The sequence below is a fragment of the Carassius gibelio genome, chromosome A3, assembly GCF_023724105.1.
Source record: "Carassius gibelio isolate Cgi1373 ecotype wild population from Czech Republic chromosome A3, carGib1.2-hapl.c, whole genome shotgun sequence".
Lineage (NCBI taxonomy): Eukaryota > Metazoa > Chordata > Actinopteri > Cypriniformes > Cyprinidae > Carassius > Carassius gibelio.
This window is the reverse complement of record NC_068373.1, coordinates 25,426,018-25,439,186: the sequence shown is the minus strand read 5'-3', so window position 1 is coordinate 25,439,186 and position 13,169 is coordinate 25,426,018. Positions and strand designations below refer to the sequence as shown.

The 13,169-nt window shown below is 34.4% G+C and overlaps 2 long non-coding RNA genes across 2 annotated transcripts; both read left to right on the top strand.

Annotated features, from left to right (window-relative positions):
• The first annotated feature begins 1,239 nt into the window (after positions 1-1,239).
• On the top strand, positions 1,240-9,828 carry LOC127953416 (uncharacterized). The gene is made up of 4 exons (XR_008153162.1): positions 1,240-1,533; positions 2,160-2,237; positions 2,809-2,895; positions 9,025-9,828. It is a non-coding gene; the product is annotated as an uncharacterized LOC127953416 (long non-coding RNA).
• On the top strand, positions 3,607-5,535 carry LOC127953410 (uncharacterized). Its single transcript, XR_008153161.1, has 2 exons — positions 3,607-4,022; positions 5,404-5,535. It is a non-coding gene; the product is annotated as an uncharacterized LOC127953410 (long non-coding RNA).
• Positions 9,829-13,169: the final 3,341 nt, after the last annotated feature.

Below are 13,169 nucleotides of genomic sequence, written 5' to 3'. Positions count from 1 at the left end.
TATTTGTACTTGATGAATGTTCTTATAAGGTCGCTAGAAAACGTTCTTAGAACAACGTTCTTGGAACGTCTTTTGGACGTTATCTGTACTTGATGGATGTTCTTCTAAGGTTGACAGAAAACTTTCTTAGACCAATGTTCCCGGAACGTCTTTAGGACGTTATCTGTCTTTGATGAATGTTCTTCTAAGGTTGACAGAAAACGTGCTTAGAACAATGTTCTCGGAATGTCTTTAGGACGTTATCTGTACTTGATGGATGTTCTTATAAGGTCTCTAGAAAACGTTCTTAGACCAATGTTCCCGGAACGTCTTTAGGACGTTATCTGTCCTTGATGAATGTTCTTCTAAGGTTGACAGAACCCGTTCTTAGAACAGCGTTCTCGGAACGTCTTTAGGACGTTATTTGTACTTGATGAATGTTCTTATAAGGTCGCTAGAAAATGTTCTTAGAACAACGTTCTTGTAATGTCTTTAGGACGTTATCTGTACTTGATGGATGTTCTTCTAAGGTCGCTAGAAAACGTTCTTAGAACAACGTTCTTGTAACGTCTTTAGGATGTTATCTGTACTTGATGAATGTTCTTCTAAGGTTGACAGAAAACGTTCTTAGACCAATGTTCCCGGAACATCTTTAGGACGTTATCTGTCCTTGATGAATGTTCTTCTAAGGTTGACAGAAAACGTGCTTAGAACAATGTTCTCGGAATGTCTTTAGGACGTTATCTGTACTTGATGAATGTTCTTAGAAGGTTGACAGTAAACATTCTTAGAACAACATTCTCGGAACGTCTTTAGGACATTATCTGTACTTGATGAATGTTCTTATAGGGTCACTAGAAAACGTTCTTAGAACAACGTTCTCTGAATGTCTTTAGGACGTTATCTGTACTTGTAAGGTTGATAGATAATGTTCTTAGCACAATGATATCTGAACATCTTTAAGACTTTATTTGTACTCAATTAATTTTCTCAATGTTGAGAGAAAACAATTTTAGAACAATACTGATTTATACCTTATATACCTGAATGTAATTTATAATTATTAATTATACATCTTTTTGAATTTATTGAAGTCACTTCGGGGTATTACGTGAATGGCATACACTGTAAAAGTGAAATTTGCCAATTGAAGTTAATTAATTTAACTCAAAAATGTAAAAGATTATTTCATCTTAATTTGTGATTTGAACTCAAAAGCTATTTAGGTTAAGCAGAACTCAAGCTAAAAAAAATACATATTAATTTATTGAATCTACCATACAATCTATTCTTTTTAAGTATAAATGGCTGACCACAAAATATTTAAAAGAATAATGAACATAATTCGTGTTTTCAAACAGAGTAAAAAAGTAATTATTTTACTCGACAAAATAATATCCGTGTGTTTTTCAAAAATCGCGCGCATTTTTCAGTCAGTCACGTCACGTGCACTCCGCTCATCCACACTGGACCGCGCTCACTCACTCGCTGATGGGATCACAGCAGGATTAACGTTATTCGCGAGACACGACGCGGTCATGGTAAAAAATACAGGTACGTTAACGTTAAGCATTTCGAGCTTCTTTAATCCCATTTAAAGCACTCTAAAGTCAACTTTATCTGAAAATTAACAAGCTTAATTATCAAAATGTGTGTAACTCTAGCTAAGGTTAGCACAGGAGCAAGGTGATAACGCACAAGTTATATCAAAGTTATCAACGGTGTAAAGTGTTAAATATGCAGTGTTATAGACAACAGTTCGTCATTGGTAAATTAAGAAGTATTTTTGTGGTTTATCACATTAACACAGCGTAAGACGAGTCCCGCAAAGTGTAACGTTATTTTCAAACTAATGTTACCGTTAGAGAGACGCTGATCTCTAACCGTCACTCCTCGTCACTCAATCTGAAGCGAGGTAAAGCGAACACACATTCACTGCATTAAAACACTTTATCCTTTGTGTTCAGTGTTACTGAATATCTGTAGGTTTCATCTAGAATGTCCCATCTGATGCTGATCAAGTTTATTAAATCCGCCGAATGTTTAACAAAGGGGTTGAAGAGCGTTTATAATGGTTGTTTAACGTTAGTTAACATTTTACAGTTATTTGCTCCTCACGTTGTCTTATTTAAAATTCATACTGACAAATTGCTGTCATACTTTGAAATCAATGTTTTCAGTGCAAAGGCAGAGAGTGAAGGTGTGGTGGTATTGGCAGCAAGAAGGCTGCAATAATATGGGTCTGAAATGAAGTACCGGTAAGTAACTTACTATTCACATTAAACAAATTGATGGGCTTTAGTGTTGTACCAGATGAAATTTGTCACGTTAAAAACAGTTATTTAAATACATCGTAGTTTTGTTTTTATTTTTTGATGATTTGCTATTAATGCAGATGTAATGGTGACCAGAAATGACCAGCAGCACAAATGTTAAGTCTTCTGAAGCAATTCTATACTTTTGTTTTATAAATTCTATATTTCTAATCTAATTGAATATTAGATTAATCAAATCATTAATACACAGATGAAAAATAACAAACCTCAACTAAAGTCCAACAAGAATGACATCATGACATCTAAGAACCAGTCATGTTTGATTCAGATTAGGGCTCGGCGATATATGAAAAAATCTTGATATTGGCAAATTTTTTATAATATTCAATATATATCTTTATATATTTTATATAATATATATAGATAATATACATTTAATTCCTATAAGTAATAACACATTGCCATGTTTTAACACATGATTATAAAAATAAGCTGTCCATAAATGTTACTTAATTGTGAGTTAAATTTCTCTAATTTTGTGTTTTGTCTTCAGGAACATTATCAGTCATTCAAGCTATGATATCCTGGCAGATCTACTTCCTGAAAAGAAGACTCAGCGGATCTTTTCAAGACACACTAGGTAGGACACAGTTCAGGACAACTTTATATTTACTTGGCAACATTTTTCTGAAATCAGTAGAAATGACTGAATAGTTGATCTAGGGATGTTCATTTTAACCGGTTAACCGTTAACCAACCGTTAAGGATTTTGACAAAATTAAATTACAAAGTAATTTATAAAAATATTTTAAAAGGTTTGCTGCATAGTTAAAATATGCTACTCGTATAATTTTTATTTTATTTTTATTTTTTGAGAGAAAAAAAACACAAGTCACTTATTATTTCATTCAGAAATAGGCCTAAAGGCTATTTTAGTTCCTCTCACTCCCCAACAAATCATTTCAATTAAATGTATTTATTCAACACAAATTAAAATGTTTCCATATTCACGATGTATTTGAATAAATAATATTTATTATGTACTTAGTTTGCATTCTTTTTAGGGATGTAAATTTCAAGAAAAAGTAATAATCGATAATCGCTTTGTATTATTCGATTAGTGGTCAATAATCGGCCCCCCCTCCTGCGCATGCACCCACACACGCATAAACACACACACATAAAAAGAGAGAGAGGGAGAGAGACTATTCAGGCTTTCAGTCTGTATGATGGTAAACTGTTGAATATATTAGAGAAAGGTCTATCCTAACCCAAGCCAATTGATGGTTGTATGATTGCTAAAGCATATTAATATAAATCCGAATGATGGCAATTAATAACATAACCAGGGTCCCCGCGGGTCCTTAAAAAGTCTTGAAATGTCTTAAATACAATTTTCGATTTTTAAGGTCTGAAAATGTCTTGAATCCTGGAGTTTTCCATATGAATGTCTTAAATTTCATGTGGGATCTTAAATTTCATGTCCGACTCGTCATTTTTATTTATTTTTTCAACCGCAATTTGACCAGCGTAACATTTGGGGGCAGCACTTCGTGGGTGCAACCTGCATCATTCCATAGGTGACATACGAGTAAGTGATTGATGAACGCGTTGCGATGATGGTTCGCCACCACGGCAGTTTGCGAAATCGCAAGCATGGGCAAAGACGATAAAGCTGTGGACAAGACCACGATTGTCAGGTCTCGCTATCTTGGTTCTCAGTTTTTGAGCCCCTCAACGGCAGAAGACTTGCTGTAGCACTTTAAGGTAAGACTCTAAAAGTATCATTTAAAATTATTTGAATATGTTAAAATGCTTCATGTGTTTTTGTTATTTCCTAATGAATATTTGGGACAATATATAGATGCGTCACAATTCTTGGATTGATTTAAATTTTTCCGAATGCATTGTGAATTGATTCTGAGCTTAGTTTTTGCACATTGCGCTCTAGGCTAGTTTTTAACCGAGCACTCAAATGCTCACGACGAAGAGCGCTCGTGCGTTCTGCTGAGTCTGATTATGTAATTGATATATTGCTTTTATGACGCGAGATTAATGTAAATGCCCCACTGCAAACACCCTTGTACTTCGCTTCAACCTTTTCGAACTTTATTAATTATTATTTTATAGTAGGTTCAAGTGGTGTGTGTAAGGCATATGAATCATGCAGTGGCATCTGCTGTTAAAAACTAAACTAAGAATTGATTCGAGAGAGAATCGCGATGCATTCAGAAAAATTGGAATCGATCCAGAATAATTTCTCGATTCAAAATGCATCGATATATTGTCCCAGCCAATCAGTTAAAAAAATGTTGTGGGTGGGTGACATCTAGGCATAGGACTACTGCATTATGGATGGAAGGCAGTGCTGTAAATAACATTATTATATAAAGCATTCAATATGCATTATGCTTCTTGCATTTTTTTATGTGAAAAGTAAAATTGAATTGAATTAAATAATGTAGCCCAGTTCATAGTTAGACTCCAAATACCTGTTTTGTGCTTCTCAATTTTAGGTTAACAACGTTGACACTGAACCCTATCACATAGGCCCAATTTGTGAGCATTCACTATTATGGCTTAACTTGTTTCTCAAACATTTTTTCTTTCAAATCAAGGACCACTTAGTCAAAAAAAAAAAAAGACATATTTGGCTTAATGATCATCCCTAATGCATGTAAAAATGTAGGCCATTTTAGTCTTCTGAAACCATGGCTAACTTCACCTGCTAATAATGTGCATGATTAGAAAACAAGTCATGAGAAGTGAATTGGAAATGTTCAACGGTGTCACAGTCCATGTCAGTCATTTTGGTTGATGACTTTTGCTCACAGACCCTCCTTGGTAATCTGGCATACCTCCATTGGTCCCCAGACCACAGTTTGAGAATCACTACTTTAGACAAACCATCTAATCTAGTGTTCCTGTAGCTCAACTGGTAGAGCACTGATCTAGCAAGCAAGCAAGTTTGGGGGTTCAATTCCCCGGGAACACATGATATGTAAAAATTGATAGCCTGAATGCACTGTAAATCGCTTTGGATAAAAGCGTCTGCTAAATGCATAAATTTAATCTGAGTGAACATGAATGAAAATGTTATCATTCTTGAGGTGGACTTTGTTTTGATTTTATTTTTTTATAATTTCAGGAGGGCACCAAGGAACTTAATTTAAGGAACATGCTTTCTGTGTCAATGGATGTATCCACAGTAAATTGGAAAGTCATGGATCTCCTACAACTGGAACATGCAATAAATTTCTGATCCTGATCTTTCCTACAATTGTCTGTCATTCATTAGGTCTATGCATAGATAATTGAATGTGCTTGCATTTATCTGTGTCTGAAATGACATAGAAAACACTAATCAGACCCTGAACAACATTTTCTTGGGGGAGAACCCCCAAACCCAGCTCAAGGCTATTAGGCAGCAACATTTAACCATAATTTAGATCAAGTATGATGAAATGGGCTTTTGTAATGTCCTGGGGCTGTCTTCCACGTCTTTTTCAAACTGCTATGAGGGGCCAGAATTTAGAAATTACCTGAAGTACCTTAAAGGCTGATAGTTTATACATAGTCAACCATGTCAGGGTTGTAAGGTCAATCAGCACTTGGTATAAAAGTTTTCGCGCCCCTTTGACCTGTCTTGAGCGTGGTTGTGATGAGTTGTGCCACACTAATGCTTCGCCACATCAATCTGTGTTGTCGGACTGAACATTTCCCTTTTTTTTTTGTTTAGATAAAGTCTTAAATTTTCCTTTTAGAGGACTTAAAAAGGTCTTAAAAGTCATTAAATTTGCTGTTAAAAAATGTGAAGATACCCTGCATAACAGTCCGTCTATTATCAATTGCTCACAAGGTTGTAGGAGCCTATGACATTTCGTTTTTTAAAATGAGCATGAACATTCATAGCATTTTTAAATGAAGTTTACAGATTAAGATTAGAACAGATTAATTCAGACATAATTATTAGGCTTAAAACACATTACGTGTTAAACAGAATATCATAACACGGTACGCGTTAAAACATGTTGTGAACAGCCTGAATGAAGGCACTGATTTGAATATTAAATGTAATGTATGTATTTATAACAATAACCTATTTTATATTTTTATTAAAAAAAATTTGCATGTCCACAGTTCTAGTTATTGGCAGCACTACCCTCTGATTATGTCTCCCTTTTCCCGCTGGCCTGTAGACTGCGCTTCACGCTCCGGGCCATTGCTCTGTCCATCTCTGTTACCCTGTCAGATTCTGTCCCCTTCCATGAAAAAAGTAGGTAGTACTTATATGGGCCCGACAAACCGAGGGGGAGCTTTTAATTGAAACAAGAGAACTAACATAGAGCCTTACATGGCTGGTCGTTTCGATTCTTTATTAATTTAATTCAGAAATATGATTGGAACATTTTATGTTTGTTAAATTCAAGTTTGTTTGTTTTTTAAATAGCCTACAAAGCGACCAGCTCAAGACCGTGAGTTGAGCAATTTTGATCAGTTTATCCTTCTCAAATAAAAAAAAAAGATTAATATTTTAGTAATTAAGTCAAAACTACGACAATGAAATCATGTTACATTGCATGAAGTAAAATTGAATATATTACACCTGTAATTTAAAAAAAGGATGTGGCACCTTTCATGCTTCACGTCATTCATTTATTGTTTGTATTTTATCTTAAAATTGACAGAAGCCTGAGGCTTTGTGTTATAATAAAAAGTAACAAAGCTCAAAGCTTATTGCGATTAAAATAGGGCTGAAATGATTCCTCGAGTAACTCGATTAAAAAAATGATAGAAGCAAATTCCTCTGCTTCGAAGCCTCTTTTATGTGACACAACGCATTTACGTGACCCACAAAGCGAAAGGAGACACAAGGAGTCAGCAGTGTTTTGATTTGAGGGCGCGGGCAAACGTAAAGAGAACGTCGTGGCGTGTGTCCATTGCAAGATAGTTAATAATAATTTACCATTTTATTTCTGGTAAATAAAGGGGATTTTCTAGTAAAATTAAAACGTGAAAGAAATATTGTGATTTATTTCTTTAAAAAAATAAAGTTTTATAAATTATTTCAACAATAGTAGTAGTATCACATACATTTTACTAAATAATAGTAATATTTCTAGCACAATGCCTTTATGTAAAAATTAATTTTTAGGCCTAATGAATGCATATTTGTCATTTTAACTGAACTTAAGACTGGTGGTGATGCTTATGATATTTTTGGTCATTGATGGTTTCTGTAAAAAAAATTGTAATAGATCATATTAATTATTATTAAAAGATAATATTAGTAGTAATTCTTCTATCATACTAATGTATATACAATGCACTATGAATTGATGAGCTGCTGGGTTCATGAATATTAATCACGTTGTCTGCGTTCGGTCAAACTGATTTGCTGAAATCAAAACAGGGGAGGGTACTAGATCAGCGCCAGCCAATGAAATTGCCATTTGCGCATTAGCTCCGCCCACTACTGGAGAAACCGTTATGTCTTCTGCTTGTTCAAAAATGAATATGAATAATTCTTTATTAACTTACAGGAAAAGACAATAAAGAATAGTTTACATATAGCGTGTCGATTCAGCGTGGTAAGACTCTCGCTCTCTCTCTCTTTTGCATGTGTGAGAAACTGAAAAGATCTCTTGATGGAGAGAGAACTCTGAAGCTCAGATGCTGAAATTATGCGCTTCAGTCTATGTAGTAAACAAACCCGCACGTCTCTGCCATTCATTAATACACACAGAGACGCGCAGAACACGGATTCATATTTCAAGCAACATTTGCGTTTTAACATTTACAGATACTGGTCCATATGGAGATTTGATTTGATTCATTTATGCTAACTTCGACAAATTCCATGACTGTCCATATTAAAATGTAAGTTTCATTTTCATGACTGGATTTTGAGATTCCGTCCTCGTTTTCTGCTTCACGGAAATCATAGCGCTGAACCAGGTTTGAACGGGACCTCGGGACTACGGGTACTTAAAGAAACCTGGTACCGTCACTTTTAAATTTTTTAGTACCGATTTGGTACCGAAGTACCTGGTCTTTTGAGAACACTAGTGGACTGCATCATTCTGTTAACTTTGTGGTTCATTATTTTGAGTCGTTTGGGATGCGGTGAGACAAAAGACCCTCTCACAACATATTGCTTTATAATTCTATGGCGTTTGCCCCTCCAAAATCGCCCCTTTCAATTAATCATGCTGCACGTGTCAGTAGTTCCCTGGCGTGGTTGCTCACACTGCACGTGTACAGCACACTAATTAAAATGAACCGCGTTCTGGCCCACTTCTTCCAACCAACCGTGTCCGAGCGCAGCACAGAGCAATCACAGTCACCCGAACTGGGCTTTGGGGGTAAGAGATGCTCGGGCACGGTTCACATCCTTAGAAAATAATCACACAGCCTAATCGATAATCGGTCATTAAATCAACTAATCGAATATTCAAAAATCGTTACCCATCCCTAATTCTAATATCAAATATGTTTAGCATAACATTACGCTGGTACGGTAATAACATTTAACAGCACTGATTTTACTGCATATTTAAACTGAGCAGTGTGGCTGCATTGTCCAAGTAGAAAGTTTAACTGTGTCACCCTCATGTTGTTCACACCCATTTAGACAATTATTTTTATTTTTTTATAATCTTTCATCATTTTTGTCTTTCCGTTGAAAGTCTAGGCAGTAGACTTATTATTTCATAGGAATTTTGTAATAACACAGTTTGTAACATCAGCTAATCTGTTTACTTTACAGATGGAGCGCGGAGAGACCGGACAGTTCCCACAGTGCTAGTTTTTCAGCACCCACACCCCAAACACAAATTCATATAGAAGTTTTCAATAATAAAATGTTAATATGATAGTTTATATTTAGCTATGAAGCAATAGTTTATTGTCATAAATATTAAACTAAATATTAAAGTCCTTCTGTAGTGAAAATCAAGTTTTTATGCTGTTTTTTTGTCTTTGTGGCATTAAATATTGCTACATCACAATCCAATAACCAATCACATCTAAGAATAATTTCCTATAGCATGCCAATACCAGCGCACAAGCACAAAGCTAAAGACAAATTATAGCAAAAAAATTAGATTAAATATTTGACTACAGGGGACTTACATTTTTTTTTACAAGATATGAAATTTTCACCAGTCTGTTCAATGTGTTGAAAGTGAAAGTGATTATCTTTAATAATTCAGATACCTGTTGAAATGCACATGTAATTGAATGCTTGCTTGGATCTGGGATGTTGTGTTAATAAATGTTATGCTGAAAGAGAATGTTGCAACAGTGCTAACCTGAAAATAAAATTTTATTAAGCTACACTTTGTAATGTTCAAATTAAAGTTTATACAATGTTTTATTCTTAATAAAATTTAAGTGGAAAGAACATTGTAGGCACATTATGCTGACCATAAAATAAAGTTCCAACATTTTAATGTTCTTGGAATTTTCCAAATAAATGTGAATAGAATATTGTGTTTAAATGAAAATTAGGCTGCAGGAACGTTATGCTGACCATACTGTAAAATAATGTTCTAGCAACGTTAAGCAAACTGGACATTTTAACGTTATTGGAATGTTCAAAACAAATGTTCATAGAACGTTATATTTTTTATGAAATGTAAGTTTCAAGAACGTTGTAGGAACGTTATACTAACCATAAAAAACGTTCTGGGAACATTAAGCAAACTGGACATTTCAACGTTTTTGGAACATTCTAAATAAACGTTCATAGAAAGTTATATTTTTTATGAAATGTAAGTTTCAAGAACGTTGTAGGAACGTTATTCTAACCATAAAAAAAACGTTCTGGGAACATCAAGCAAACTGGACATTTCAACGTTTTTGGAACATTCTAAATAAACGTTCATAAAACGTTATATTTTTTATGAAATGTAAGTTTCAAGAACGTTGTAGGAACGTTATACTAACCATAAAAAAACGTTCTGGGAACATTAAGCAAACTGGACATTTCAACGTTTTTGGAACATTCTAAATAAACGTTCATAGAACGTTATATTTTTTATGAAATGTAAGTTTCAAGAACGTTGTAGGAACGTTATTCTAACCATAAAAAAACTTTCTGGGAACATTAAGCAAACTGGACATTTCAACGTTTTTGGAACATTCTAAATAAACGTTCATAAAACGTTATATTTTTTATGAAATGTAAGTTTCAAGAACGTTGTAGGAACGTTATACTAACCATAAAAAAACGTTCTGGGAACATTAAGCAAACTGGACATTTCAACGTTTTTGGAACATTCTAAATAAACGTTTATAGAACGTTATATTTTTTATGAAATGTAAGTTTCAAGAACGTTGTAGGAACGTTATACTAACCATAAAAAACGTTCTGGGAACATTAAGCAAACTGGACATTTCAACGTTTTTGGAACATTCTAAATAAACGTTCATAGAACGTTATATTTTTTATGAAATGTAAGTTTCAAGAACGTTGTAGGAACGTTATACTAACCATAAAAAAACGTTCTGGGAACATTAAGCAAACTGGACATTTCAACGTTTTTGGAACATTCTAAATAAACGTTCATAGAACGTTATATTTTTTATGAAATGTAAGTTTCAAGAACGTTGTAGGAACGTTATAATAACCATAAAAAAACGTTCTGGGAACATTAAACAAACTGGACATTTCAACGTTATTTGCAACATTCAAAATAACGTTTCCACAACCAAAAGGGAACGTTAGGAAAACGTTCTCACAACATAAATTTGTTAGCTGGGAATGCTCCAGTGCAAACGATGCAGACACATCAATCAGCGTCTCTGTGTTTTAGGTTAAAAAATAAAATGAAATAACCTTAAACTAACACAGATTAAATAAAATAACTCATGCATGTCCAAATTCCCCGCTGCCGTAATATTAACAGTTTTATGAAAATGCTACTATGGCGTCTGTTTTTATATTGTTTATCAACAGTAACGTTATATTGTTTGGATAAAACGAGTAACGTTAGACATGGATGTTTATTCATAACCGTACTGAAAATAAGTAAATAGCTGATGCTAAATGTCTAGCTAACAAGCTTGCTGGTGCTAACTTGAGGTAATTTTTATAAATAATGTCCAAATATTTTTATTCAACCACCTATATATATATATATATATATATATATATATATATATATATATATATATATAGATAGATAGATAGATAGATAGATAGATTACATCTGGGGAGAAAAGAAAGGATGTGATGTTCAGAACATGGTAACTACAGTAATTATCAAAGAGGGGAAGAGATGCGCCCCGTTTGGCCAGGGGTGTTTTTACACCACAGACAAGGTTTGAGAAGGAAAAAATCATTAAGAAAATATAATTATATTTTCCTTAAGATGTTCTTCCTAACTTCAGGCCTTATTATCATGTCATATATAACTGTGATGTTCTGTAAAACCACAAACTTTGAAATACTTTTTTCTTACTGGTGAAAATCAGATGGTCATCTGTTTTCTCTCAGGTACATCACAGTGTAAGCTTCACAGTGAACATTACTCTCGTCAACGTAGTCCATATCAATTTCCTTATATGGGTCCTGAGGGCACGTCTGCCGGAAGAGCGCGTGCACCTGTATAGCAGCGCACTGAGAGGCTGAGCACAGACTCACTGATCAGAGTGAGAGCGTCGGGAAATGTCACAGAAGTGTGTTTTTGGTTGCCAGGGCAAGACAACCCTGCACAGATTACCAAAAAAAAAAAAAAAAAGCATTAAGGGATCAGTGGATGGAGTTTATTTTTACAGAGCATCAACGGAGTTGTGCAAGTGTTTTTGCTTGTTCCCCTGCATTTGGAAGATGCTTGTTTTACAGACAAGGCCCAGTTTGACGCCGGATTTGAACATCGTTTATTTCTTAAGGATAATGCAGTCCCAACGAAAAAGGGTCACGATCGTGTGTTGGAACCGCATGCGGTGAGTAAAACTGCTTCAAATATCTCTGTGTTGTTAACTTAGCTATTGGCGCGTAAGCACATCAAGTAAACAACATGCGATGTTGTCATCAAACTGCACTTTCCACATGTACAGTTTAAAATAATTACATTTTAGATAAAATTAATTTTATTTTTTATTTTATTAAAAGTTATTTCTGATGTTTATTTTAGCTCAGCCAAAGAAAATAGTACCAAATGAAACCAACGTGGGATTCTGCCTGACATTTAAACCTCAAAACCTAGTTTACAATGTATTACAGAAAAAACCTCAACATATGAAGTGCTCACTTTGACCGAGCTGGGACAGATCCCATCACCTGCCCTCAGGTGGTTAAAACCGTACTGTACGGTGCTCAGGCCTTCATTGGATTTACAAAATAAAAATTAAAAATGTAAACATTTCTTACATATGTATCCGTGTAAGAAAGATGACCCCCTCAAGAGCAATGTGAATTTACTTTTAAATTGTAACATATTGTGAAATGTAGATATATTACAGGAAATAAATAGAAACAGTCGCTAATTTAGCTAGTTGTTATAGCACACAATGTGAAATATTACACTTTTACAGAATGTAGCCTATAATTTTAAGTATTTATATTTTAGAGTGTCATTACTGTTCAATACTAAATGAATACTCTATTTTAAAGTCAGATTTTCACTAGAATAATTGAATATGCAGACAAAGTAGAATCCCAGAAAAAGATATTCACATTTTTCTATGACTATACTGAATTGTATGACTATAATGCCGTGATATTATTAGGAAAATGCATCATAGACAGAAAGGAAAACAGGAACATCAGTCCTAGGATACACAGACCCATGAGCAACAAGAACCGTACGTGCACGAGCACAACTATTCCTCGTACTCATCCAGTGCGTAAACACGGACTTTTATTTTGGCATGTTGATGAGCAACAGTAATCCAGGAAAACATTTG